The sequence below is a fragment of the Triticum aestivum genome, chromosome 3D (genome assembly GCF_018294505.1).
Source record: "Triticum aestivum cultivar Chinese Spring chromosome 3D, IWGSC CS RefSeq v2.1, whole genome shotgun sequence".
Lineage (NCBI taxonomy): Eukaryota > Viridiplantae > Streptophyta > Magnoliopsida > Poales > Poaceae > Triticum > Triticum aestivum.
This window is the reverse complement of record NC_057802.1, coordinates 582672391-582697874: the sequence shown is the minus strand read 5'-3', so window position 1 is coordinate 582697874 and position 25484 is coordinate 582672391. Positions and strand designations below refer to the sequence as shown.

At 43.4% G+C, this 25484-nt stretch overlaps 1 long non-coding RNA gene and 1 pseudogene across 1 annotated transcript; one reads left to right on the top strand and one right to left on the bottom strand.

Annotated features, from left to right (window-relative positions):
* Positions 1-1559: 1559 nt before the first annotated feature.
* LOC123075625 (uncharacterized) lies at positions 1560-2050 on the bottom strand. Its single transcript, XR_006436175.1, has 2 exons — positions 1932-2050; positions 1560-1687 (listed from the first exon to the last, which is right to left on the bottom strand). It is a non-coding gene; the product is annotated as an uncharacterized lncRNA (long non-coding RNA).
* A 17020-nt stretch (positions 2051-19070) lies between these two features.
* On the top strand, positions 19071-22570 carry LOC123075624 (uncharacterized; annotated as a pseudogene).
* The last annotated feature ends 2914 nt before the right edge of the window (positions 22571-25484 follow it).

Here is a 25484-nt window from a genome sequence, read left to right as displayed (position 1 = left end):
TATCACGAAATGTGATAGATATTGCATCGAGGGAGATGGGTATGAGACCCATAGATGTTACACCATAGTAGTAACCCAACCTTTGTGATCGGAGATCCCGTGAATTAGGATCTGGGAAGAACAAGCTATTGGTTAACTGAGGAGAGTAATAACTAATGATCGTCTCCAAGTGAAGATGCAAAACTCTCAGAGCTGTAAGGCTCAGATCTGTAAGGCAGGTTGGCAACATGCCTTAACGTGGTTCTATTGGCTATAATTAGCAAAGATGTTGTCCTACAGAGCAGTCTTGAAAGAACACACCTATATGAGTTCTGACTGTAAACGTTGCAGCCTATGAGATTTGGGTGATCTCTAGTAAGCTCACGAAGAGACCAGAGAGTATGACGTATAAGCTCCAAACCGCGGGGTAGCCTACTGGCGGTCAGGTACTGGTTAAGACTTTGAGTGAAACCTGTTCACACAAAACTAGCAATTCAAGGCATAGTCCATTGTCAAGTTGTGAATGGATGTAGCTTAAAGTTCTAGGCAGAAGTTCAACTTAACAGTCTCTGCTGAAACACTGGTATATTAAACAAGTGGTGAGAGAAGGCAAATCTCTAAATGGGTATTTGAGATCTGGTGGGGGATTGTTAGAATTAATGGGCTAGGCCCATAGCAATTTCTGAAATCTCAAAGCCCATGTGTAAAACGGCAAGTGGTGGTGCTAAGTTTAGTCCCACCCCGGAAGTTGAAGAGTTGGACCTCTTTATATAGTGGGTTCTCTCCACCACTCTAAGTGGTGTGTGAGAAGAGAAAGGGAAAACCACACGCGCGCGCTCGCTCGCCTCGCCTCGCCGGGCCTGGCCGTGGCGTGGCGTGGCATGGCGAGGCGAGGCGAGGCGGCGCGTACATGCGACATGCGCGTGAATGGTCCGCCGAAATCCTGTCCGTCTCCTTGCAGGAGCGCAGCTTCCTTTTGCCGTTTTATTTTTATGTCTTGGCAGACAAGTTTTTGATTTCTTGTCCGGTAAGTATACGAATTAGAAACCGAGTCGGTTTGAGATTGTGATCGCGACACAATACCGCCTCTGGTCCTAATATATATATACAGCTACCGGCTGCGGCCAGAGACACACCGAAAACACCTAGGGTTTTGCCTCATCTCACAACTTGCGCCGCCGTCGTAGTCTACTCCATCCCAAACGCCGGCGTGCATCGGCGCGTGGGAGAGCAGGTCTCCGGAACCGTTCGTCTTTGCGATCCTGCACCGGGAGAGGACGAATTAGGTTTTTGGGAAGCGCTGTGCGCGACTGCTCAAATTCGTCATCACGGGTCGTCTTCCGTCCAAGTCGGGCGGTGCTACTCATCGCCGTCAGCAGCAGATCGTCATCAACACCGTCGCACCCATAATAGTTAACGATCGGTACGTCCAACATCCTCTGTTCATGTCTGTCTCTACAGCTATTGTTACGTGTTTGCTGCTGTTATGCATGTCTTGTTGTTCTTCTAGTTTGCTAGATTATTGCATGCTAGTATCTCTTCTAGTCATGAATTATTTACTGGAATTAATCATGAACTTGCCTAATATCCCAACATCTACGATGGGACGCTAGATCCACCTTGCTAGGACGATCTCTCCCGCCAGCCGCCTCCATGGATACTCGCGCGGGCTGGGTTCTCCCATGGCGCTCCCTCATACCGGATCGCCCTGCCAAGCGATGGTGTCATATATGACATTGAACCACAGACGCACTCGAAGCAACAATACATTGTCTATTAAAAATCTGCATGTGCAGACGCAAAAGAAACGACATAATGCTTAACTACTTTGTAAGATTCATAAGATTAGATGGCGACAACAAAATGCGGTTTGAAAATCATGAGCTTTACATTAACTTGGGCTCAGCTCAACGCACAGCAATGACAATCCAATAAGGAATGAACAACAATACCTTGTGCTTAATCAGGCACCGAGAATGGAGCAGCCACCGAGATCTGAGAGGAGACAGGATGAGGTTGGACGGATTTGATGGGGGTGTGTGTGGCGCTGATGTCTTGGCAATAATGTATCTGGTTCTGTTCATGACAATTCAGGCCAAATTTATCAAAATGCTCCTGGTGCAGCACAATGGAGCACGTACACATGATTGCCATTAGGGTTACTGAAGAAAACACGGACTGAACTCTAGCCCGATTGTAATGTATTCAGTGGTATTAATTCAGATTCTGACTGGAAGTTGAACTAGCTAATTATTAGTGAACTCGAACTAGTTAATTAGTCCTATTGGCCACTGGCCGATTAAAATTACTCTCCTTAGTGGATTGGATACTGGTGATTTAATTGAACTAGTCAATTAACCCTATCACTTGCAAAATTTAACCAGTCCCCGTCCTGGAACTAGTCAACAACAGAGATCCTAGTGATGCTGGAAGGAACCACCAATTAGTGGGAAGCACCCACCGATTAGAATAATAGAAGCAAGACGGGACATGGGAGGCGGGAGTGGACCTGGATGGTGCGGGTGTCGAAGCCGAGCTTGATGCCCACGCCGCTTGGAGTATGGCCGACGGCAGGATCGAACGCTGCTGGTGGTTAGAGAACGTGCGTCTCAATCCCGTCGGCCAGGATCGAACTCGAACGTCAGTCTCATCCCCGAACAAGATCCAGCAGGATCCAACAACAGAGTCTGAGTCCTGTTTGGGAGGTTAGAGACTGGGTTTAATACTTTAATCTCCCGCACCTGGATCCAATAGCAGAGATCGTGATGCCCGCACCTGGAATCATCAAACTCGATCGCCGTTTGGAGGAGGAGGAGGAGGAGCGAACGAGTGGCCGGCGGTGACGGTCGTCGTCGCAGTCAACTACTGTACGTTCCAATCGGGGATGGTTATGGCTCCTCGCGCTTGAGATAAGTCAAGAACGTAATATTACCTCGCAGGCACTATAAATTACCGCACAAACCTCAGGGTGCTGGTGCTGTGCGGGTCGCGTGCGTGCTTGGGTGCGTGTGATTAGGCTAGGGTGAGGAATAAGTATTCCTCTCTCAGGGTGACGAATAGCGCGACCAAACGTCTATTTAGGACCCTGGATGAAAAATAAGTAATTCTTCACCCCAGTCCAACGACCGAGCCAGAATACTGGGATTGTCTCGAATCGCACCCCACGATGAAGGTAACTTTACGTTGGTCTTCGGCTCTTCGCTCCCGATTGGTTTTTTCTTTTAGTTTCCTCGAGGTAAAATTACCTTGGCATCGAGGTAATTTTATTTGCTAACCGTTTAGGAGCTAGCAACCTCACGTTCTGTTATCTGCTAATCGGATCCGACTGGTTCCAAGCAGTACTCATATTCCCTCTCTCACGCGATAGCGACCAGGAGGCGAAGCGGGAAGTGCACCGATGCGGCGTGAGATCCGCGGCGACAACGTCCTTCTCCGGCGTCGCTCTCCACCGCCGTCGGTTTTCTCGCCAGTAAGGCCTCCCTCCTCCTCTTCCTCCCCCTTTCCCCATCCATTAATTTCTGAATTTTTAGGGTTAGGGTTCTTGATTTTTTAGGAGCGGGGCAAATGAAGAGGAAGAAGACCAAGAAAGAATCCCGGGTTGCCCAAGAAGCTGCTCCTCGCGTCGCGGCGGCACAATGGGAAGGCAGTGGACGGGAAGGGTGGAACTCCCATTGGCGACGTCCTCGTTGATCTAAGTGCAAAATTTGGGGTTCGGCCACAACAAGAGCCATCATTCTGTCCTACAGGAAAAAGATCCCTCATACTGTACGTGTTTCATCCTCACTTCCTCTGGTCAGTAGCGAGCTGAATTAATCTTTCATCAGGGTAAAAGAAGCAGAGTGGTAATTGGTTGTCCATCAGAAAAGACCACCACAAATGCTAGATCATTAGGAGCCGAAGGAGATTCAACAATTTCCTCGCCCTCTATTTTTTTTTTTAAAGTGCCTGCATCATCTGTTGTTTCCCCTATGCTACTAAATGAAAGATTCACAACGCATCAAAATTTTGATCAATTAATCGATGGAGTGCTCAGTACTGGGGGAGGAGGGTCGTGGACGCGTTTGGTCTCCACGATGCTCCGCCAGTGCACATAGAAGCACTACCTCTACACAATGCAGTCACTGCATCACGTTGCATCGATGTGTTTTTTCTTATTTTTATTTCTTTCTCCGAAGATTTGGTGTTTGTTCTTAAAATTCTGAATAAGAACAACACTAGATCATGGAGTTTCTTAGTGAATAGGAAATGCAATCGTTGCACCGTGCATGATAATAGATTTACCGTGATTATAGGTTAATTTGTTAGTGATACTTATTGATAACTTGATTTGGTTAATTCATGCATGACTATTTGTTTGTTCTTCTTTCACACGTCAGGTGTTTGTGCCACGGCTTGTTAGATAACCATTTTCACACTTATGTAACTAGATAATGGAGAGCTACCAGCTTGTACTGCTCTGCTATAACTACTTTTCTGCTACCTTTCACTGTCACATCATCAAACATATGGACCAAACAAATTCATGTATCAAAAGAAGAAAACAAACACATTTCCCCGAAAGTTCAACATTTCTTCAGACTTTACGCGAATATTGTACATATTGTTTTATCCCGGAAGGCGTTATGATTTGAAATGGTGAATGCCCACTGCAGTAATGAATTTGATTCTCGAATGCTAATTCAGTTTTGTTTGCACTTCTGCCGATTTAAAGCATTCAGTCATACTTATTTTAAATCTTGTCTCAATTCTGTAGTTCATATATCACTGATGCTGTAATAATTTTTGTGTGAATAACTCACTTTGTCAGTAACTAGTTTCAAAATGTTTCGAAAATGCTATGCATGAAGAGAAAATGGTGTAGTGACAAGAACCTACCATGCCCCCAATGTGATTTCTGTTGTAGTTAATGGTATACTAACAAGCATGTAGGATGGCCTATTTTTTTTACTTGAGCCACTAATATAATTTCAGCTCTAGTTGGTATTTGGAAATGGGTATGCGTGAAAACAAAGAACTATGTCTGCCATTCTATGCTTTTGCTAGTTATTGAATTTTACAGTTTCTTTCTTCTTCTAGGCGGCCGATATGTTTCAGTTTAAGCTCAGCACATGGAGTAGTGATATGGTCCTTGTGCATGTGATTTACTAGATTGTCAGCAACGATTCAGAGGTTACTAAATTTACTTGGAGATAGTGAGAAAGTCTATTAATAATCCAGGGTGAAGAGTTCACCCTGGTCGATTGACTGAGTCAGACCATTGTTTTGCGTTTGAGGTAAAGAGGCCACCCATTCCACGTTGTAAAATTACATCGGGTTGGAAGTAAATTTACGTTTATCGTTGACTCAAATCTACCCCCACTTACCCATCTTTCTTCTTTAGAAAAAAGAGAGAGAGAGTTGTGCCTTCGAACGGTTTGTGAGTATCGGCGGCGACGCGCACGCAGGAGACAGCAGTGTGGTGCTCAGTGATTTGGCTCGGAGTGAATTAATTGATTGGCTGGCTGGTGGGCCGGCGTGCTACTCGGCGGCGTGGTTCTACGCTGTGGTTGTCGCTGGGCCGCTGGGACAGAGTGTTCTGCGGCGTCTGCCTAGGTCTTGGGCAGCGTCCTGCGGGGTCGTCGCGGTGGAGCCGTGATGGGTGATCGTGGCGGCGCTGCAGTGTGTGGCCGATCTTGTGCTGCTTCATGACGGCATTCTGTAATGTTTGGATTGAAGTTTGGTCGGGTGCGAGTGCACGGGATGAGGTGCGCCAACCCCAAATCTGATGCTATCTCTTCTAAATATCCAATCAACTTCCACCTACGTTTCACTTTGCCATGCTATTCCTCAATTGCTTTGTCATGCTCTTCTCAAATCGCTAGTTTAGCCTTTCGATTATTCTCTGGTTCGCTCAAAAAAGTGAGGCAGAACAATCTGTCAGAACAGGTTTACGTAAAGCTCCTGTGCATTGATGAACTCTCCTCTTGTTTTTCTTTGATCTCTAATTGTAGTTCAGCATTTATTTTCTCTCAATCATTACAACTTGTTATTTTGAGAAGTGACTCTGTTCTGGATGTTGGACATAACTTCAGATAATTATGCTACTTTCTAGTCAATTAAAAAAGCATGCTCGTCAATGTTCCTCTTGAGATCACTGCAATCGCTAGGAGTTCTGATGCAATATTTCCTATTGTTTCTTGGTGCGTGTGCTGGGTGACTTTCCTGGGTTATTAGTTGTGGTTTGCTACATGAGGAGTTTTGCAGCGGCTTTTACACTTGGTATGTTATCTTCAGGAGTCCTGTAAGAGCTGGTACCCAGTGAACTATCTTTTCTTTTTATGACTCAAGGCTTGAGCCTTTTGTTATGTTTTCTAGACTTTACTATATTTGCTTACCTGTGTTTGTGCTCTTGCATTTAGCACTCTGTAACTCCATTTTCTTAGGAACACGACGTCGTTCTGAACTTCTAATGCCTCCAAATGCACCAGCAACAGAGGAGGAAGAATGTCGACGGCGAGATGAGCAACATCTGGCAGATTGCGGACTGAGGCCACGGAAGGTGGCTGGAACCCCAATGTGGCCCCGAAATCAACCAACAACGGGCAGACAGAGAGGAGGTGACTCACCGACGGAGCGGGGCGTGGCAGAGTGGGCTACTATTCCACACTCTAAAATTGAGGTTTAGAGGAATGAAAAGAGTGATTTTGTTCCTGAATCATGCTTAACATTTCTTTAGCAAACAAGCACTAGCAGCCCCGTTTTGGATGTGCTTCTTGTAGGTTCATGTAGACATGCCGTGACTCAATTGGTCTTAGTTAGTCTTCGGGACGGAGTGGAAGAAGGGCGGAGACTCTCGAACGAGGAAAAGGATCCCTTTGAAAGAATTGAGGCCTGATAAAGGAAAATGGAAAAAAATACAGTATATTGGTTTAATTCTTCTCTTGTGTAGAACAAAATTGGGTTAAAGGAAATTTGATTTGCTTCCAAATTATTTCTGTGAGTTCATCCCAAGAATAATGTTTTGTTACTATTTGACTTGCAACTTGTGACTTCCGGAGGCAATTTTTCCATCTGATGTTGCTGTTAAACAGCTCACAAAGGCGCACAACAAAGAAGTCAGGCTTCAACCAGATGTCCAACATCTCCAGAACCTTGATTGCTGATCCTACAGAACTCTATGCTGGTAAGTAGTACATAGGCTTGAGAAAGCATACTTCTTTTCGTGTGCATATATATAGGCTTCATGGGATTAATCTCTCTCATCAGTTCTTCCAGTATTTGATTGAACCCTCTAAGGTAATTCTAATTTATGCAATTTATCAATCTTTATGTGCAATTCATGTATTTGGTTTAGTCAAATGTATTACATTTTTTAAAATCTACTTGCCTTGTAAGTAATCTACTATTTTATTTCAGTAACATTCTGACCTATGTATGAGAATTATGTAGCTCCTTTATTACGACAGTAATGATTCACTAAGTTCCTAACGTAACACAGTCCATCTTATTTCCAGTCTCTATCTCGTGGTTTCTCTAGGAGCAGAAAACATCTTTTAAAGAAACTAAGTATCATGCGATGCAGCTCATGCACATAGAGGTAGTTTAATGGTGAGGTAAATTTACCTTGCGAGCCTATTTTATCTTATGGCAACTTACTTAGCATGCATGACAGAAAATTTACGTCACAACCTTTGTTTCTTACAGCGGCGCCATAATAGTTTCTCACAAGACGTAACTTAGTGGCATGCATAATGTAAGATTACCGCGCTCCCTTTGTACAGTCGAGGAATGGTTTCCTTCCTTTCTGTAGTAATCTTACCTCAAGTGTTACGTTTTAAAACTCAATTCCTCACCCTATGTGACGAATAGTATATATATATACATCATGGGCCGGCCCAGTCAGAAATTACGAGCGCTACAGAATCGACGTCCGGCCTCCGCAGTCCGTCTCGTCCCACGATCGGATCGACCGATCCTTCCTGAAATCACTAGTTAAGGAGTACTTGTTGCAAAGATCACTCCCACCTTCCCAAGTTGCAACAAGTGGCGCGCTGCATGTGCCATTTGTCGCAACCAGGGAGTTTTTCCCTTTTTTCGTAGATTCGTTTATTCAAAACGTTTTATCTCTTTAACTGTGTGCGTCCAAATCTCGAACCGTTTTCACCGTTGGATTCCTCGCGCCGAGATCTTTAAAACTAGATCTCATGTTGATAGGTTTAGACGAACTTTTTTTCATGAAAAAACCGAACCGGGAGCATGGGTTTTTTTCCCTTTTCGAAAGAGGCACATCCGTGCCTCTCGCGAAACCACAATCGTGCCTCTCGTGGAAACAAAACCGTGCCTCCCACAAAAAAAAAGAGAAAATGCATTTTTTCCCCGTTTCCGAGGAGGCACGGCCTGCCTCTCGTGAAAGCACAAGCATGCCTCTCGCGGAAGCAAAACCGTGCCTCTCGTGAAAGAAGAAAAAACAGAAAACACATTTTTTCCGTTTCTGAGAGGCACGGCCGTGCCTCTCGTGAAAGCACAACTGTGCCTCTCGCGGAAGGAAAGAAATAGAAAACACTTTTTTTGCGTTTCCGAGAAGCACGGCCGTGACTCTCGCGAAAGCATAACCGTGCCTCTCTCGAAAGCAAAACCATGCCTTTCACGGAAGAAAAAAGACAGAAAACGCATTTTTTTTCATTTCCGAGAGGCACGGCCGTGACTCTCGCGAAAGAAAAAAAACGAATTTTTTCGAAAAAAAAAAAATTGGTCCAAAAGTTCAAGAAATCGGTGGAAAACTGAAACGTCGAAAAACCCAAAAAAACTGTTTAAAAAGCCGAAAACACATGTGAAAAAATAAAAAAATAAAATCCAAAGGGAGCGTCCGGAGTGCGACACATGACGGGTGGCTTGGAGCGTGCCAAGTGACGCTGATCATTGCGAGGCTCCCAAAGGAGCGCTCGTTAATTAGTTGCTCTCGATCATTCCACTTCCTGATCGGATTCCGCGAGTCCACGTTAAGTACGACTGACTGTATGAGATAATGAAACATCCCGGCCGTCCTCTTCCCCACACCAGGCCAATATGCCACGCCCTGGCTCTGCCAATGTCCTGAGCCGATCTGTGCCGCAACCAGCGCAGCCGACGGGGCAATCCACACCACCGATTACTCCTGCACCTGCAGGTAAGCAGCCCTAGTGCGGTAATTTTTCTTAACCCAACTCGTTTCATAGTCTGATCTTTTCTTTTCTTTGCGGGGAAGATCTGTATAAATTTGTAGCCACTAGACTGTTCTTACGGAGATGGTCAGGAACTTTTATTGGGAGCAAGAAAAGGCAACGTAAAACACACCGGAAATCTTGGCAAAAACTACAGAGACCAAAGAGCAAAGGCGGTGCAGGATTCAGAGATTACCGTTTGTTCAACCAGGCATTATTGGCCAGGCAGGCGTGGAGATTGTTGACTCGGCCTGAAAGTTTATGCGCCAGACTGCTAAAGAGCAAATACTACCCCAATGGAAAACTTGAGGATACAGTTTTCTCAGGAAATGCTTCTTCAACTTGGACTGCAATCAGCCATGGCCTAGATCTACTTAAGAAAGGACTAATATGGAGAGTAGGGAATGGGAACAATATCAGAATTTGGAGGGACCCTTGGATCCCTAGACCTTTCTCCTATAGACCTATATCAATCCAAGGGACTTGCAGATATAGACATGTGTCACAACTTCTACATCGCAATGGTGCTTGGAATTATAATTTACTTCAAGAAGCATTTTTGCCATGTGATGTACAGGAAATCTTGAAAATAAGAGCGTCACCTCGGCTCGAGGAGGACGTGCTGGCTTGGGGCCCGACGAAAACTGGAGTATTTTCAGTGAAATCGGCATATGAATTAGCCTTTGAGGAAACGTACAGAAGCTCTGCGGAATCGTCAAGCGCTGCTCCGGATGGCCGTCGGGCTTGTTGGAAGCTTATCTGGAAAAGCATTGTGCCACCTACGGTCAAAAACTTTGCATGGCGTGTTGCTGTGAACTCCCTCCCAACGTGGCAAAACAAAAACAAGCACAACTTAGGAACTTCTGGAATTTGCCCAATTTGCGAGAGGGAAGAGGAAGACACCTTTCATGCTCTTTGTAAGTGTCCGCTGGCAGTTCAGTTGTGAGAATGCATGGCAACCGTTTGGAGGCTACCAAAACGGGAGGAACTTAGAACACAGGCATTGAATGGCTGCTGGAAGTGCTTTATCCACTTTCAGAGATAGAGAGGGGCATGCTGCTGATGTGTTTGTGGCGGGTGTGGCACAATTGAAATGAGATAACACACAACAAAGAACCACCTCCGATGGAGGCATCGAAACGGTTTTTGATGGGATACTTGGACTCCTTAATTTCGCTAAAGTATTCAGATGATGAACTCCTGAAAGGTAAACAGGTTGTTGCATATTGTTTGCCTGAACCGCGAGTGAGACCATCTGTTGCTAGCAACATCGCATGGGTTTTACCTATGGAGGGGTGGTCAAAGCTCAACATTGATGGCTCTTGGTCTATAGATGGGAAGGCAGGAGCTGGTATGGTCCTCCGAGATAGCAAGGGACAGATCATATATACATCATGCAGGGAGCTTTTTTCCTGCAGGAATGCTCTGGAGGCGGAACTAAGTGCATGTATGGAGGGTCTCTCAATAGCAATTCAGAGAACGGAGCTACCTATTCAGGTAGAGATGGACTCACGGGAGGCCTTGAACATAATCACAAATGATTCGACTGATAGATCAATTTTTTCATCATTGGTAAAGGAAATCAAGTACCTGAGGAGTCTTCGGGAAACTACATTTAGTTTCGTTCATCGTAGTCAAAATAATGTTAGTGATTTTTTGGCAAATTTTGCTAGATCCAAGAGTAGAACAGTAGTGTGGCTTAACTCTGGTTTATCAGAGGTCCTTGAACTTTGTAATGCAGAATGTGGTCTTACCACTTGAGTAATACAAAGTTTCACCCGCAAAAGAAACTGTAAATAAACCCTATTTGAAGATACATGCTTTGATCAGATTGATAGAATTGATCAGAATGCAGACGCCGCCCACGTCTCGCTCATGCCCACACATCTCGCTCTCGCTCTCGCGACGCCACACCTCCCCTTCGCCATAGCCGCCGCCCCCGTAGATCTAGCGCCGCGGCATGCCTCCACGCCGGCGTGGACTGTGGACGCCGGCCGCAACCACCCCACCTCCACCCCAGCAACCACCAAACCAGGAACCTCCGCTCCCCCTGCTATCCTCGACAGATTCCCGGAGATCCTGCATCTGATAGCGCCATTCCCGCAAGCAGTACTCCAAGCGACCAGAGCCAGGGGGTGGACGGAGCATGCAATCAGGCTCCGAGACGCCACCTTCGAGTGGATCCGTTGTGTGCAGGAGTGGAAGGCGGCGGACCGGGCGGTGGCGATGGCGATGGGGACCAATCCAGAGGCGAGATCCGTGGCCGCGCGGGTTGCGGAGATCTGCCGGAGGAAAGCGGACATGGAACAGAGGAAACTAGCGCGGCACATCTTCGAAGAGGCCACGCCGGAGGAAAGGGCGAGGATGCCCTCGTTTCTGCAATCTCCACCGGCAGAATTCGTGATTTGGGCACGGGCGGAGGCAAAATCGGACGAGCCACGGTGGGCATCTTGACGGGAGTGCATCCTGGGCGTGCTGCCACCGAGTGCGTGAGAGTCGCGGGTATCGCGGCGGAGCTGCAATGCCGTGCTACTCCCATGCCTCGCTGCGGCACACTGGAGCCGCCATGGCGCGGTGACCGCGGTGAGGTTCCCCCGGGTGCTCGTTCAAGGTCACGCAAAGGGATTTGTATCTCTAATACCCAGGTAATCACTACTTTTAATCAGCCAAATGTTCAAGTGTGTGTTGAGCAGAGTTTGTACTCTGCGATTCAAAAAAATTCGTCGGCGGCGAGGCCTACTTCGCCGGAGTTGGGGGATTTTTCCTCTGCGGCTCGAGAGGGGCCACCCAGGCTGATTGGCAGAGGGCCTACTGCCACGTCCCTCCCACCAATCAAATGCAGACGAGTGAAAACGCCTTTGGCGAATACGTCTTCTTCCCCTGGTGACACGGAGGAGGTTATATCTAGGGTTTTTGGACAGCTTTGGGCCATTCCATCCCCTCCCCGCCGCCAACCTCGTCCCCGTCCCCCGAACCAAGCTGCTTCCACCTTGGGATGGCTCCGAAAAGATCTAGTTTGATCTGGATGCTTCTCCCCATCTGATTTGTTCCCAGTCAAGAAGATCAGGCCCTTTGACCCCCCCCCCCCACCAACAAGACTCAAGATCATCAGGCAGGGGATTGGGGCGGGATCCAAGTCTTTTGCTCAAGTGGTTGCCATGGCGGACAAGACCGCGCTGACTGGGGTGCAGAAACAGCGCGCCCCAGTTGCGCAGAAGAACACCGGCCATCGCCAAGGGGTGGGTGGGGCGCGGTCTCCTGCCCCCCTCCCAAAGGCACTGCTCCCCCTCAGCCTCAACAAGCGGGGGCAGTCCCTCCGCCGCCAGCTCCACCAGCCCCACCTGTGCAGATCCTGGACGAGCGATACAAAGATATGGTATGTTTTACCTGTGGAGGCCCTGGTCATTACGTCGGCAATTGTGTTCAGAAGAAGATTTGCTTCATATGCGGATTAGAAGGACACAACATCAACAATTGTGCAGCTTGGACACAACCTCACCCAGTTGCTACATTCTTCGGTAGTTCATCTTTGGGGTTGGGGTTCTACCACATAGGTGCTCCTGTGGGCCGTGAAGCAAACTGGCTCAATTTCAGAAACTATGGAGAAGTATGGATCATGAAGGGAGAGATTGGCCAGTTAGATCTGATCAAGAACTTGTCAGGGATTTTCTGCAAAAATAAACAGTGGACATGGCAAGTCAGACCTCTGTCTGAGAAGAAATTCCTGGTCCGGTTCCCTCCTTGGAAAGATGTGGAAGAATTGATTGAATTTCCTGCGTTTGATTTGCCCATTGATGGAGTGTCTGTGACAGTGGAGAAGTGGACTGGTGCGATTGACCCTTTCAATGAGCTTATCGAAGCTTGGGTGATCATTGAAGGCCTTTCTTCCAAATGGTGTACATGGAAGGTACTGTCGCAGATTGCATCCTGCTTTGGGATCCTTGTGGATGTAGACTGGAATGGTCTAATGAAAAGTTTCTATGAGAAGGTGCGTGTCAAGATTGCTTGCAGGAACCCAGCAAAAATTCCCTTTGAACGAATCATGGAGATGAGGAAAAAGCTATACATCTTGTCGTTCACAGTGGAAGGATTTGATCAAATAGGTGCTGATGACCCCAATGATGATGATGGCCCAACTGATATAGCTATAGATGATGACAATAAAGAACCTGAAGGCGAGGAAACTGACAAAGATATCTTAGATGATGGAGAAGAACCTATTGATGCTCTTGACCTGGCCAACAGGGTTAGCTCATCGAAGAAAACACCTCCTAGAAAGACCAAGGACAATGAGGCAGCGTTCCATCCAGCTGCCCTGGTCGAGGCCTGTTACTCTCCTGTGAGAATGGACAAAATCTCTGGAAAAAAGTCACTTAAACATGAGGAATGTGTTCCAATTCCGTTTTCTGAAGCTATAAAAAGCCTGAGCACCCCTAGCTGTGAGCCCTGTGGCTCTACCACTCCCTATGCTGCATCCATGGGACACGCTACTGCCTCTCCCACAATGTCCATTCAAAAAACCTACTGTTCTGATCTGCTAACAGAGCTGAATGACACTGAATCTGATTCTGCTAGTGATGTGGCTGATTCAGAGGAGGAGTTGGCTACTCTGGATGCTTCTATGGTCAGTGGAATGAAGATGATGGGTTTGACTGAAAGTATGGCTCTCCCCAATGAACAACCAGCCATCAAAAGCAAATGGGGGCTAGTGGTTGCTCCCAGACCAAGCACTAGGGCACATAACAGACAGAACATCATGGAAAAGGCTACTGCTTACAAGATGAAGAAAAACCTGGAAGTCCCTGCCACCTTCAAAAGTAAGTCCTTCACTACTGAATCATCGGCTACCTTAGGAGCTTATGCTTCTGCAGTTAATATTAAAATTGGTAATAATGACATGGAAAAAACAAATCATTAATGACATCATCAGAGATGAAACTAAAAAATGTCTGGTATTTGCTTCTCAAAATCCTGAGATTTCCTTACCTGATAATTTAGACACTGAGATAGATAAAGATATTGGGGTTTGTACTCCAGATAACAGCATCCCTAGCACCAACACACCAGGGGGCACTGCTGGTGTTGTAGGTAGCTGTGGGAATGCAGTAAGAGAGGGACTTTTTTAGTCTGACACACCCCTTTAAAATCCCATGATTGGTATCTTTTGGAACATTAGAGGTCTAGGACAGAAAGGAAAACTTCAGTGCCTGTCTGATTTGGTTAATAAGTATAAGCCTGATTTTTTAGGTTTCCAAGAAATTAAAAGAGAGAGTCTATCTGACTCCTTCCTTAATACTTTAGCTGGATCCATTACATATGAGTGGCACATACTTCCTGCAGTAGGTGATGCTGGTGGTATCCTTGTGGGTACTAAAACCAATTCCTTTGAGATTCTGGAGGTTTGCCTAAAGAAATATTGTATTATTATTTCCTTAAAAAGTAAGATTGATGGCTTTTGTTGGCACCTAGTTGTGGTGTATGGCACAGCTTATGCTGTTGATAAAATTGACTTTATTGCTGAACTACATGAGAGTATGGAAGGCTTGTGCTATCCTGTCCTGTTTGGGGGAGATTTTAATTTGATTAGGGAGGCTAAGAAAAAACCTCTCGCGATATTAACAATTCCTAGGCTTTTTTGTTTAATGACTGGATTAATAAATGGGGATTAATGGAATACAAACTGTCAAACAGAGTTTTCACTGGAGCAATAACCAAGACAACCCTATCTTTGCCACCATTGACAAAGTTTTCTCTGCTACCAGCTGGGATTGTCACTTCCCACTTACTTCCCTGTGTGCCCTTCCAAGGGTGGGAAGTGATCATGCCCCCATCCTGCTGGATTCTGGGATGAATGTAAACAGCCCAGCCAAACCATTTAAGTTTGAAAAATGGTGGCTTAACCAACCTGATTTTCAGGCCCTGGTTGAGAAAATTTGGGTCACACCTTCCCCCTTCACCTCTGCTATTGAAACCTGGCAATTTAAAACTAAACTCTTTAGGAAACTGGTGAAGGGGTGGAGCATTAATATTGAGGCTGCCATGAAGAAGAAGAAAAAAGATCTTTTACAGGAGTTTGAGATCCTAGATGTCTTTTCTGAGCAAGGTAGATCTAGTCCTGAGGATATCCTCATAATGAAACAAAGTAAAAATGAATTAAATGATATATGGAGGAAAGAAGAAACTGCCATGTGGCAGAGATCTAGAGACAGGAAGATCAAAGAAGGAGATAAGAATACATCATATTTCCATGTTGTTGCTAACCAACGTAGAAGGAAAAACCACCTATCTATTTTGGAGGGCCCTGATGGACCAGTATACTCCACCAAAGACATGTTAGATGTAGCCACTAATTTTTACAAAAACCTTTTTGGGTTTGAACCTAAACCTAATATACACCTGAATGACCAATTTTGGTCTGAAGAAGAACTGGTGACAGAGGCTGAAAATACAATGCTGGAAAGGCCTTTTTCAGAGGAGGAAATCAAAGAAGCAATTATGGGCTCCTATGCTAATGGAGCCCCTGGGCCTGATGGTTTGTCTTTTTATTTTACCAACACTTCTGCGAAATCATTAAAGGTGGTTTTATGGCATTGGTCAGAGACTTTGAGAATGGATCCTTGGATATCCAGAGGCTAAACTATTCCATTGTCACTCTTATTCCCAAAGAACCTCATGCCAAAAATATGAAAAAATTCAGACCCATTTGTCTTAGTAACTGTTCTGTGAATTTTTTTAGTAAAGCTATGACAAATAGGGTTTCCCCTGTGGGACATAGGTTGCTATCCCCATGCCAATCTGCTTTTGTGAGAGGCAGATTCATACTTGAAAGTGTGGTCACTGCCCATGAAGCTATCCACGAAGTACACAAATCCAGAGAGGCTGGGGTTGTCCTCAAGCTGGACTATGAAAAAGCCTACGACCGGGTAAACTGGGATTTCCTAGTTGAAATGTTAACTTCTAGAGGCTTTGGAGCAAAATGGGTTAGATGGAATATATCTATTTTGCAAAATAGTTCTTTCTGTGTTAAGATCAATGATGTGTTAGGTCCCTATTTTATGGGTGGGAAAGGATTGAAACAAGGTGATCCTAGCTCCCCCATGCTCTTCAACCTGGTGGCTGATGTCTTTTCGCGCATGCTGATGAAGGCTGTGAACAACAACATCATCTCGGGGATTGTTCCCCGCATTATCCCACGTGGACTCGTTTGTTTACAGTATGCCGACGACACAATACTCTTTCTGAATCCCAATCCTGAATATGTAAAGAACTTAAAATGGCTGCTCGCCTATTTTGAAAACCTATTTGGGTTGAAAATCATCTATGATAAGTGTGAAGTAGTGCCAGTTAATATGAATGAAGAGGAGGCTAAGCTACTGTCTCAAATTTTTTGCTGCAAGTTGGGGGAGTTCCCCCTTAAGTACCTGGGAGTACCTCTCCATTATCTTAAACTGAGGAGGGAGGATATCCAATATATTATTGACAAAATTATGAAAAGGATTAGTGGATGGAAAGGGAGATTGCTCAGTTATGAGGAAAAACTAATTCTACTTAAAGCATGCATTGCTAGTATTCCTATGTATTTCATGTCTGTGATTAAATTCCCTAAATGGGCCATCAAAGCCATCATTTCTCAGATGGCACATTTCTTCTGGGGGATTCGGGTGAAGAACATAAATACCATCTTGCTAATTGGGGCCTGATTTCTCAGAAGAAAGATTTTGGTGGTTTGGGGATTCCCAATTTAAGAGAATTTAATATGGCTTTATCAGCCTCTTGGGCTAAAAGATACTTCATGGATCAGGATAAAGATTGGGTGAGACTGATTGATCATAAATATAAACCTAATAAACCTAACTTGTTGTGGGCTAAGCAGGGTGTAGGCTCCCCTTTTTAGAAAGGAGTGACCTGGGCTCTGGAAGGCATTAGACCTTTCTTTAGATGGAATTTGGGAAAAGGAGACAAGATTAGTTTCTGGGATGATACTTGGGTGGGGGATTCTTCCCTGAAAACTCAATTTTGGGAGGTGTATGAGATCTGCCAGCAACAACAGTGTGTGGTTGCTGAAGTGTGGGATGGTCTCACACTCAAACTCACCTTTAATAGGTGTGTTGATGAGAGCTTTATAGACAGATGGGATAATCTCATTCAAGTCATTTCCACTAAGAGCTTGTCCACTGAGGAGGACCAACCTACCTGGTTATTGGAGCCGTCTGGGATTTACTCAGTCAGATCTTGCTATAACATGATCAACTGGGGGGGGTGTGAGTACCCCTATTTGGAGAAGTTTTTGGAAAATTGTGGTGCCTAACAGATATTTGGTCTTCATGTGGTTAGCTTTCAATAATAAAATTCTTACTAGAGATAACCTGAACAAGAGGAGGGTAGTAGAAGATTTAAGTTGCTTATTCTGTAATGAAAATGAATCTGTTCACCATCTGTTCTTTGAATGTGTGGTGGCCAAACAAGTTTGGATGGATGTTGCTGATACTTTTGGCTTCATTTTCCCTAAGAATATGCTTGAATTATCTTCCTTCTGGAACATGAATAACAAGAAAACTGTTGTAAATATTGCCTGTGTTGCCACCATTTGGGGCATTTGGACCATGCGTAATGATATGTGTTTTCAGGGCGTGCCATGGACAAGCACTCGGGCAATCTTGGGGAGAATTGGTTCTTATATACATCAATGGAAGATCCTGTGCGACGGCGATCAATCAACGCTGCTTCGTCGCTGCCTCCAACATCTGGACCATAGAAGAGGCGAGCTGCTAAGGATCGCCTGGGATGGGAACTGAGGGCCTGCTCAAAGAAGACTCGGGGCGACAGTGCGCTGAAAAGCCACTCAGGATGATTTCTCATGCGGAAAGATGGGTTTTGCTATCTGTAATGCCTGTCCGTTGAACTATGATGATGCCCTGCGTGGCGATGCTCTTTCCTTGCTAGCTGGTTTAGGTGTGGTTGAACCTTGAGCGCTTTTGCGAGCCAGACTTTTTCTCCGGTTTGCCATCTTTGGTAAACTCGTGCATTGTAAACGGTCGCTATGACTTGCTTTGCCCCGTTTTTAATAAAAATGGGGTGGGGGGAAACCCCTTTTCTTCAAAAAAACATGCTTTGATAAATAAAAAAGGGGCATTGGTTAGGGTTTAAATTCCTAACTAGGTTATAGATCATCCAAATAGTAGATTCTCCATGTCTCGTTTTGAGCATAGTTTTTATTTAACATGGTACAATCGCAAAATGCTAACAAACACGAGCATACACTCACCCATATTAACGCAAGCACGCACACCATTACCCTTATGAGGACTTTCAAAATATTGAGCCGACACAACATTTTATGATTGACGAAATTATTATAGGTACCAAGTAATCGACAAAAAGTCTTCTACCACTAAACAAACATTGCCGGAAAGCCTCCAGCATTTTTTCCGGCTATAGCATTTTAACGCCAACCCAAAAGAACCGTTAATGGCCTAATGGACTTTTAGCGCTAAATCGTGGCCCCTTCTAGCGTTAGCGTTTTTTCTCTCCTCCCGTCTGGGCTAAAATTTCAGCCCAATTCCGCGCGGCCCGGTTTCCATCTTAACCTAGCCGTACCGAACCCCTCCACAGCCCAAAAACGTATTGCCATGACGGCTGGCGGCTGCGACTAAGCAGACGGCGACCGCTGGTTGACTCGCTCCCTCTCCCGGCGACGCCCTCGCCGCCTCCTTGTCCCGGCGACATCCTCTCTCGCGGCGTCGCCTCTCCCATCGACGGCCCCTATCCCGGCGACACCCTCGACGCCTCCTTCCCCGACGCTCTCTCCCCCGGTGAGGGCCCCCGGCCCTCTCCCGGCGAAGGCCCTTCTACGACGCCCCCTCTCCCGCCATGACCCAGAAGACGCCATCGAAAGGCAAGTCTTTTGTCCTCCTCAAATTTGTCCTCTTATCAATTCTTTCATTGATGCACTGATGATGTATGCATTGTAAACTTTGAGGATAAAGACAGGCTGTCTCTCTGCTCTCTGGGAGCTTGTCCTGAATAAGATTACGATTTAGGAGCTTATAATACGGTTAGGCTTGTAATGTATGTGATCTGGTTACAATATAGGTGCAGATATCATTTATGATACCCGATTCTATGATTAACTATGGTTTTGAGGCTAAACGGTAGGGGTTCTGTCTTTTCATTAACATTAAGATAAAGAATCAAGTGGTTACAACCTAATGAGAGTGGGATAGGGGAGGTAGGGCTCCAGTAGCCAGAAGTAGCTCTGGCTTTACATCAGTTTCGGCTGAGTTTCATTATTTGGTTGAAGTTATGGAACACACTTATTTGACGCGTTGTTGCTGTTTGAAAGTTTACGCCATATCTCCGGATGCTTGCAGCCAGGTTGGAGTCGACCCACGTCTCCGACGGTTTCTGCGCCCCCCCCAGTTTGAGGTCGTTTCATCGCTTTAAGCACTTGCCTTTTCGATTTCTAGCCCATGATTAATCAGGATTAAAACCTGATGTTGTTGCTGTGCTGTTATTTATGGTTTCTTGTTGGTGACCATGCAGCTCCCAGAGCCCCTGACAGGGAAAATCTGGACACTGGATGACTTCGAGGCCAGCCCTGCTTTGCTGGTCAGTGATTTTTTTTTTGGTTAATCTGCGCAATAGATGCACAGTTCACTTTAACGACGACTGAAAAAAATAAAGCGTGCATGATTTCTGTTCAGCACTCGTTACCTTCTGTTAGACTAGGGGGCAGTGATTGTGCACTCGTTGGCTATCTTTCTGCTCGTCCAATTGTGGGGTCCAATAGATGTTTAGTTGCATAGGTATATCAATTTACCGTTAGACATTTCCTTAAAGGGAAATTTCGCCGCAACTTGTGAAAGGGACTTAGAAGGAAGATATTTGCCACGTAGCAACTCTTGCCACATCCCATCTTAATTGAAATGTTTGATTAGCCGGTTGGTTAGTAAACATTTGTTTTTGAAGTGTCATATATCTACTCAGGTGTACAAACAGACACACGCTCGTGCTTATTGTTCGCTGACTAACCAACTCATTCATCAACTTTGTCTTTCTTTCAGGTTATGTTCATATGCAATCACTGTCCGTTTGTAAAACATCTGAAAAAAGATATTGCTAAGCTCACTTCGTTTTACATCGAGGTAAGCACATTGGAAGACCAGCTGAAAATTTCTTTTCAATTTGTGCTTTTAGCCTTAAATTGACATTGGTACGATGCAATGCAGAAAGGACTTGCTTCTATTGCCATATCCTCAAATTCAATTGTGACATATCCCAAGGTTAGGCTTTACATCTTACAACCAACAAGCATAAATAGCTTTCAGTTCCTTTCTATGTACTTTAACCAGGGCCTTTCTTCCAGAGAACTTAAAAGGATTTTGTCAGAAAATTCATATTACTTTAATTTATGATTAAAGCAATCCAGCTAATAAAATGATTATAGTTAACTGGAATAATGTCGTGAACAAACATGCTCCCATTTCAGAAGAAACAATTAACTATGTTGAGCCTTGCAATAAAAAAACTTATTCTGCGCTTTCTTTCTAATTCAGTTTTTTTTAATTGAATTGCATTACATGATGCCTTTGTTTTTCTGCAAACTGTCTAATCTTTGATATTATTTAAAATGACTCGCTACTATCTTGGATAAATAGTACTTTTACCACAGATATATCTATGTTGTTGTTGTAGTCTCTTAACTTACTCGTTAGTTTGCCCCACAGATATAAAAGTTTGTGTTACTAAAAGTTCTGTTGTCCAAGCTATATATATATAGACATTCTCAGCTCTTGGTTATTTGTCTTTAGTCATGTAGTTATTTCTGCTGGCCCTAAGATGATAGGTTTGATGCCAAGTTGTCATGAGCTTCTGTTTCACAGTGATGTGTTAGAAATATTTTCAACTCATAGTATGTGTACCGTCTCAGTTCAAGTTGCTGTGCGTATTTGTAAGGATTGCTGTAGTAAACATTCAGTTAGGGAGATGCTTCGTTTTGTTCTTTGCTTGTTCGAGTTACATATTGTGATGCTTTTTGTCTAGCTCTGTGCATGTGTTTTTACATTAAAATCCCTGAACGATTTTGTGCTATCAAAGTAGGTGGATTGGTCTGTGGTGCTCACTAAACCTGCTGTTGGACATGTTATTCCAATATGGTTGATGCAACTTGTCATGTTTTCCCCTTCGTACACAAATTAATCTTGTGACTCTGCAGGATGGTCCCGAGTACATGGCTGAGGAGGCAAAAAAATTTAAGTACTCTTTTCCTTATTTGTATGATGAGGTCTGCCCACTATATTTGCTTCCTGATGCAGTCCCTGTGATCTCTCCAACGCTTTGCTTACTTTGATTGTTACTACTGGACCTTGCAGTCCCAAGAAGTTGCTAAGGCTTTTCGAGCAGTCTGCACACCGGAGTTCTACTTGTTCAAAAAGGTAACATCATCAACTCGGATGTTCATGATTTATGAATTCATGAGGCTTATATGTCCAGTGTCTCGGCTTTCTTGTATCACGCTGTGCCTGATTTCTTGTTTATCTAAACTTTGTGCCAGGATGAGCAAAGGAAATTTGAACTTTTTTACCACGGGCAGTTTGATGATTCAAGACCCAGTAACAATGTGCCAGTCACTGGAAGGTACATTATTGTAAAACCGATGCACAAACACTCCAGGTTACCCTGTGCTCTTACCCATTTTCAATTTGTAGGGATTTAAGCCGTGCAATCGACTGTGTACTTAGTGGCCAAGAATTGCCTTTCTACCAAAAACGAAGGTATATCTAGTCAAGTACTCCCTCCGTTCCCAAATATAAGTCTTTCTAGAGATTTCAACAAGTGACTACATACGAAGCAAAATGAGTGAATCTACACTCTAAAATATGTCTACATACATCCGTATCTTGTAGTCTATTTGAATGTCTAAAAAGACTTATATTTAGGAACGGAGGGAGTAGAAGCTGAGCATGTTTTCACATGTCTTCGATTCACTTTGTTAGTTTCCCAACAATTGTTTCCTGTTCCTGTAGTGTCGGGTGCAGCATCAAGTGGCACGAGTAAAGTCAAACCAGTAATATCATCACGAATTGGACAAGAAGCTGGGCAAGTGAGCAAGCAGTACTTCCGTGCAAACTTTCTCAGCTCATCGGCTGAACATTTGCAATATACTCCCTCCGTTCCTTAATATAAGACCTTTTAGCTTTTTTTTGATTCGTATGTATGTAGACACATTTTAGTATGATTGTTCACTCATTTTAGCATGTATGTGGTCAATATTTTGAAATAGCTAAAAGGTCTTATATTAGGGAACGGAGGGAGTACTTAGCTAGTGTACTTTTTTTGCACAATGAATGAAAGAAATTTGTCTTTATTCTATTCAACTGAAACACCTAATACAAGTACACTGTTACACCTTATACTGGATGTTTGCTTTGTTCATAAATATTTCAGAAAGCAAATGAAATTCATGCATGTATAAAGTAATAATATCTGTAGAAATCAATGAACCAGTGCTCGCCGTAGTAGTCCCTGGGGGCGCCATCGATAGAAGATGACGGTAAGTCATGATGTTGTGGGCCCGTGTGAGGTCGTGGTCCTCGGAGGCATCGATCTTGATGAGCACCACGTCCATGGTGAAGCTCCATTGTACCTAGCAAATTGTTGTAGACATGCGGCATAGGCAGGATACTATGGTCTTGGTTGAGGACATAGGATGAGGAGGTGCAAGCAGATGAAGATGACAATGTCATGGGATGCACATCCATGGCGACGGTCCTCCTTGGTGGCGGATCGCGTACAAGGGGGAAGGGGCGAGAATGAAGGAAGCGGCACCTCTGGTTGCAGTGACTACCGGAAAAGTTGGCAGACGAAGGGCATACGCTGGCGGGGCGGCCGCATGGGGATGGGAGCCGATCGATAGTTTGGATTTGCGTGAAGATACATTTTGGGGGACCTTTCCTGGTCGGTTCGTGTGTCGTATTGTTTTCAGGTTTTTTCTGCCTTTGTGTACGCTAAGGGTGATGAAGAGAAACCAACGAAGGGGAGCAGGTGTATGAACTGGCGAAGGAATATAGTCGGATGAAGGAGGACGCAAGAGAGGAAATGGAACGTTTCGTTTTTTAGGTAATACTAGCAAAAGGGCCGTGCGTTGCAACGGGAGGGAAAAAAATCATAATCTCCAATTGCCATGACCATATTTTGCTGCATCACCGAGATACACTATCACTCTCAATTTCATGAAATCATGAACATTTTTTAAACTCGTGCACATATTTGAAATTGTGATATTTTTCAAATTCGTGAACACTTTACAAATTTTGGAACATTTTGTAAATCAAGAACATTTTTTGAATTGATGAATATTTTATAATATTTGCAGACATTTTTTTAAAATGGCGATCATTTTATTAAACAATTTTCTTGAATCAGAGAACATTTCAAGAATCGACGAACATTTTTAAGAAATTGGTGCAACCATTTTTCAAATTCACAAACAGTTTTTTTATTTAACGAACATTTTTTGAAATGCATGATTATTTTTGAGTCACCGAACATTAAATCAATGAATAAACTATTTTGTAAGACACAAACAATTTTTTAGTTTTTAGGATATTTTCCCATTCATGAACAATTTTTGAATTGGGAAATTTTGTTCGATTTCATTAATATTATTTAATAAACAAGCGTTTTAAAATATCATGAACATTTTTTTGATTTCTCTAACATTTATTTTCATAATTGCAAACTTTTTTCAATAATCAAACTTTTTTTTACAAAATTGCAAACATTTTTCAAATCCAAAAACATTTGATGGTTTATTAAAAAATCAATTCAAAATTCTCCATTTTTTTACTTTTTACAACTTTTTTGAAGTCCCAAATTATTTAAAGAAGAAAAAATAAAAAGGAAAAAGAAAAAAAGGAAAAAAAGGAAATTTACAAAAAAGGCTGCCTGGACATTAGCCGGCGCAAACGGGCTCGATGCATCTGTTCCCATGGCGCAGAGCGCAGTATATGAGCTCCCTACTGTATGAAGCGGGCCAGGCGAGGGATTTCCCTGTGTCAAATAATTTTTTATCACCTATAGGTAGCATTGGTGAGTACTATTTAGCAACTTGGGGCGCAATTTTGGTGACGTACCATAAGAAACAATAGCACAATTATTATTAGGTATAGATATAGATATACTAGCAAAACGCCCCGTGCATTGCAACAGAATAAAAAAAATCATAATCCCAATGGCCATGACCATATTTTTCCTCATCACCAAGATAAACTATCACTCCCACTTTCATGAAATCGTGAAATATTTTCGAAAAATAATGTACATTTTTTTCAACTCCTGAACATATCCAAAATCATGAATTTTTTCAAATTCGTGAATATATTTAGAGATTTTTGAACATTTTCTAAAACCATGAACATTTTTTGAATCCATGAACATTTTATACTTTTTGCAAACATTTTCTAAAAAAATGTGAACAATTTCTAAAACATTTTTCTTGAATAGGCGAATGTTTATAGAATCAACAATTTTTTTTGGCAATTGGTGGAACAATGTTTGAAGTTCACAAACATTTTTTTTATTTAACATACATTTTATGAAATGCGTGATCATTTTTTGAATAAGTTAATGTTTTATGAATCAATAAACTATTTTGTAAGTAACGAACAATTTTTTAATATTTAGGATATTTTTCAATACGTGATCATTTTTTTTTGAATTGGCGAAATTTTGTTTCATTTCAATAGAAAAAATTAATACACGAAATAAAAGAAATTATGAACATTTTTTGATTTCCCAAACATTTGTTTCAGAATTATGAACATTTTTTACAAACCACAAACATTTTCTGATTCCATAAACATTTATGAATGATTAAACAATTTATTTCAAAATTCTCTTGTTTCAATTTTTGGAAACTTTTTGAGGTCCCAAATTATTTAAAGAAGAAAAAAAAAGACAAAGAAAGAAAACGAAAAATAAGAAACGAAATTTGAAAAACATGCTGCCTGTGCATGGGCCGGCCCAAACATGTGTGCTCTGTCTTCTCCTAATGCGCAGAGTGCAGTATAGAAAGTTCGTACTGCATGGGCAACCCTAGACAGCCCCTGTGTGAAACTTTTTTATCACTTCTCAGTGGGTAATATTTTACAACTTTAGGGGCAATTTTGGTGACGTACGGCAGAAGCAATATCACCTTTATTATTAGGTATAGATATAGATATAGAGATGGAGATAAAGATTTTTTTTGCAAAGACATAAAGATAGAGATAATGAACTCAAAATCTCAAACACTTGCATGTCTAACTTCACAACATAGAATGGACC